The 5000-nt window shown below is 35.4% G+C and overlaps 1 protein-coding gene across 1 annotated transcript in view; it reads right to left on the bottom strand.

Annotated features, from left to right (window-relative positions):
• Positions 1-2155, bottom strand: part of LOC122259639 (calcium-activated chloride channel regulator 1-like) — a gene marked incomplete in the record, with an annotated part of 474711 nt that extends 472556 nt beyond the window's left edge. The window contains 1 exon segment of the mRNA XM_086539891.1: positions 1386-2155.
• Between the last annotated feature and the right edge of the window lie 2845 nt (positions 2156-5000).

Raw genomic sequence — 5000 nt, 5'->3', positions numbered from 1 at the left:
ATTCCCTTTCTCATTCTCTTCCCGATTCTTATCTATTTGTGTGTAAACAAAACGAACATCTAAAGCTGAGTGTAAATTTCCTGGATCAAGGATTATGTATACCTTTCCCTTTTTAAAATCACATCATTTGAATATTCAACGTGAACAGTGAAAGCTACTCTTTGTCTGGGAAACGGCAGAGTTCAGCTTCATATAGTTGTGCAATCCAGTTATTAGGCAAATGGTTAACGTGTATAAGTATGTAAAGAAGTTGAGTCAAGGTGCCTCATTTACAATAAACGTAACTAGTTCTCACGAGAATGCGTGTTTTGAATGCGTGTTTGTGTGTGTGTGTGTGTATGGGTGTCTGTGTGTGTATGTGCGAGCGTCCGTGTGTGTGTGCGTGTGTGTGTGAATTTGTGTGTTTGTATGTGTGTGTGTGTGTGTGTTGTGTGTGTGTGTGTACTACTTCTTTTTTCCAGCTGTCTGTGTAAATATAAATATGACATTCTGATACACTTCTATATGTATTTTTCTTTCTTTCTTTCCTCTCTCTCTCCCTCTCTTCTCTCTCTCTCTCTCTCTCTCTCTCTCTCTCTCTCTCTCTCTCTCTCTCTCTCTCTCTCTCTCTCTCTCTCTCTCTCTCTCTCTCTCTCTCTCTCTCTCCTTCCTCTCTCTCTCCCTCTCTCTCATTCTACGATTCACTCATTAAGTCACTTTCACTCAATCTATCTATTTGTTTATCTATCTATTTAACTATCTGTATCTACCAATAAAACTCTATCTATCTGTCTATCTTTCTGTCTATTCCTTTCTATATCTGGTTCTCTCATTCTCCTCTCAGCTCAAGTGAATCAAATAAGTGCCTTTAATAAAAGACTGTGCATTTTCTTTAGAGAGAGAGAGTGAGAGAGAGAGAGAGAGAGAGAGAGAGAGAGAGAGAGAGAGAGAGAGAGAGAGAGAGAGAGAGAGAGAGAGAGAGAGAGAGAGAGAGAGAGAGAGAGAGAGAGCAAAAAAAAATAATTCACCATTATGAAAATTTTAGTCCAATTGCCGAATAACAATATCACTATGACAATCTGAACATTTAATTACGCTACACCTTTACCAAAAAGAAATGTTACAAAATACCTGTTAACAGATCTAAACGATTAGATTTTATTCTTTCAATTACGTTTTTGTCCCTTTTCTTTCTCGACCTGACGTATCATCCCGTTTCTTCTCTCCTTATCAACCAAACAAACAGACCTGCTTTGCGAAAATCACGAAAAATCCTCACGTTCTTCTGAACAAGCAAAATGATTGGTAATGAAATACCAGTGGGCCATTAATGAGGCTGATCCATAAGACTCGATCAATTACCTTGCAACCCGATGAGGAGGAAGAGGCAAGGAGCGAGGTCTTACCTGGGGAAATATCTTCAGGGGTGAAGGCTGTTCCTCCACTAATGCGTCGAAGAAAGAAATTGTATGTATGTAAGTGTTATCTTTTTTTTTTCTTTATTTATTTTTTTCTTCTCTCTCTCTCTCTGTCGTTTTGGGTCTTGTTGTCACTAATTTTCTAGATTTCTAAGCGATATCATTATCATCTGATCTTGCTAAATCTTTTTTGTACATATTTTGCAATGGCAAGAGTTAGCTTGATGTGTGAATGATAACTATAATTGTGGTGTATATTTGATTTTTTTTTATAACTCTTTTTTCCTCGTTTTATCTTTTTCTTCTAAACTGGATGTTAGTATGAAATAATTGATTGATATATCTTTTTTTCTTCTATTTTCTTTATTTTCTCGTTTTTTTTTTCCAATTTCAAGACACCGGTTAATTAATAGGGTTTTCACGTCGCCACGTCACTCAAACAAGTTAGATACTCCGGCGAAGATTTGAATAGTGTTTAAAACAAATAATTAATCCATCGATTAGATAAAACTTAGCAACGACAGGATCTACTTATGGAATGGAGAAAAAAAAGATCAACCAAGTAAAAGAAAAAAAAGGAACGAATCGAAAAAAAAGGATCGAATGTCATATATCCGTTAATGTTGTCCTGTCCTTAAAGAACGCCTATTTCAATATCTAGTATGATCTTCCTCTTCGGTCTTTCCTTCCCTCCGGTTCGAACCTAAACCTCTCGATTACCAAGGAGAGTAAAGGCGTGTACATCCACACTCACCAAAAGCCCAACAGGCACTGACTCGACACGCGCCCTCGCCCAACCTGCCTCCTGTCCGCCGCTCACCGACAGCCGACCGCGCATACTTGTTCTACGGGATAGCAATTTGGCGGCGGCTGGGTGACTTGTTTGATCAAAGGTGATATCTTTCACGCTTTTTTTATGTGCGTGGGTATTTGTCTCATTGTTCGTTTGTTGGTTGGTTGGTCTTTATTTGCCTTTAATTTTCAAGTCTCATGTTGGGATATGGAAGGTTTTCTTTGTGTTTGTATCGTTGGACCTTCATCTTTATTGTGTGTTTGTTAAATCTTTATTTATTCTTGTTTATTTGTACTGATTATCATCACTTTTTCCTTGTTAGTCTTTTTGAGAATCGTTATCATAGATCTATGGTATTATTGTAGAGAAATCTGCGTTTTACGTTTTGCGAAGAAATCTGCGTATAAGTATTCATTACATCTACGTTTCATAACATAAGTTTATGGAATCTGTTTCTTATAAAACGTCCGAGAGCTTTTGTTTCACTAACCTACTGTAAAAAAATGGCGTTATCCTTTTTGTGTGTTTATATCCTTTGAAGAACGTATCTAATACTCTTTCTGTTTTATTATTTATTTGTCTCTCATTCATCATGTTTACATATATCCGCGAGTGTGTTTAAATAAATCGATTTAAAATTCACCCTTAATTTCTCTCCAGTGAGTAAGAATGTTATTTTCTAAAGAAAAATGAACGTTTTTACACACGTATTCACACTTGCGTATTCACTCGCTTAGCGAGCGCACACACACACATACTTACATATGCAAGTGTGTGTTTAGTTACGCTTTTGCATTGTTAAAATAAGGATAGCTCGATAAATTTCAAAACATACGTTTCTTCTCGGGAAATCCCGTTATGATATCATTTATCATAGTTTAAACCCTGAGGACAGGAAATAATGATTTCTGACATTTAACAGCTACATACCAGAAGTCTGAATAATGTCGAAAATCACATAATCCTTTCCCACCCTGTAGGCAGGATAAAATCGGCCAGATATTCTGTGTTTAAAAATAATAGGCTGCAACATTAGGTGCAGAGTACAAGATAAACCGAACACCAAAAACACATTTTAAAGAGCATTGAAAATATGTATTGTAAGAATAATATTGAAGACCATAGGTCCACTATTCATTGCAGCACAAACCAAGACCTCACAAGATACCGAAGTAACAGTACCCAATAGGATCTGGCTGAACGAGGATGCCAGAAATTCGCATAACCAGAGGCCGTGCACCCGGGAGTCGCGGGGGCGGGTGCGTCTGGGGGCAATTAAGAATCAAAATGCGAGTATCAACAGCTGTTGCCATTTGCCCAGAGCTCTGCAGCGGATGATTTAATGAGGGAATTTTTAGATTGGCAACTAAACCGGTGTTCAACTAAACCGATGTTCAACTAAACCGATGTTCAACTAAACCGATGTTCAACTAAACCGATGTTCAACTAAACCGATGTTCAACTAAACCGGTGTTCAACTAAACCGATGTTCAACTAAACCGATGTTCAACTAAACCGATGTTAAACTAAACCGATGTTCAACTAAACCGATGTTCAACTAAACCGATGTTCAACTAAACCGATGTTCAACTAAACCGTTGTTCAGTCACACAGTGTGGAGTCCATAGAACAGATTTGTTGTGAGAGCGTTTACGGCCGAGATTATAAGGAAATCGATAACACAGTGTTTCCCTAGAAATGAAATACCAAATTTGCTTGATTTAAAGTAAAGAAAAGCATAGAAAGAAGTTTTAGGAAAACAGTGGATATTCATATATCACACTAAATACATTTCATTATGATAATAATGTAACTAATGCTAGATGTGATCCTAATTATGATAATAATGATAGTAACAATGTTATTATCGTTTATATCATTACAAATTGCTATTCATAACCATACAGTTAGTAGTAGAGCCTTCGATAAAAAAAGATATCGATACAGTAACATAGGCCATAAGCCATAAATCTGTTACTGTTTATTCCCAAAAAGCATACTTGTATAGAAAAGGCTTCGAGTTAAAGAGTACTTTTACGACTGCTCGGGAAAGTTATCATAAACTGAAGGAGCGTTATAATGAACAACAAATTCAGGTAAGGAACTTCAGTAAGAAAGGAATGTGTTTTTAGCACAAAACAATCAATTTATTCCTTTGCCATTAAAGAAAATACAATCATATCGTTACACAAAGTAATGTATGTGCGTGGGTGTTTGTGTTTGTGTGTGTTTGTTTGTGTGTGTGTGTGTGTGTTTGTGTGTGTGTGTGTGTGTGTGTAAATATAATCTCGGTAACCTGATTTGTGACTTTAATTTCTAATTCAGTACTGCCGAATGTCCACGGAAATTGTCTGTAAAACTTCGCTATCACTGCTCTTACCATGATGGTTGTAAGGCATCTGGTTAGACAATTCTTTTAGTGGGTCGCGTGGTCTATTGGGTTAGTAACCGGGGTTGTCACTCTGACAATATATAATATATATGAATATATAAACGCAGACACACACACACACACACATATATATGCATATATATATATATATATATATATATATATATATATATATATATATATATATATATATATATGTATGTATATATATAAATATATGTGGAGAAAGAGAGAGAGAGAGATGATTATATATGTGCACTTGTATATATATATATATATATATATATATATATATATATATATATATATATAGATATATATATGTATGTATATATATATGTATATATCTATATATATATATATTATATATATATATTATAACTATATACATAGATAGATATAAATACAAGTACAACTA

This window comes from Penaeus japonicus, unplaced genomic scaffold (assembly GCF_977035675.1).
Source record: "Penaeus japonicus unplaced genomic scaffold, GWHDUDI00000001_assembly GWHDUDI00000009, whole genome shotgun sequence".
Lineage (NCBI taxonomy): Eukaryota > Metazoa > Arthropoda > Malacostraca > Decapoda > Penaeidae > Penaeus > Penaeus japonicus.
This window is presented reverse-complemented; position numbering and strand designations above follow the sequence as displayed.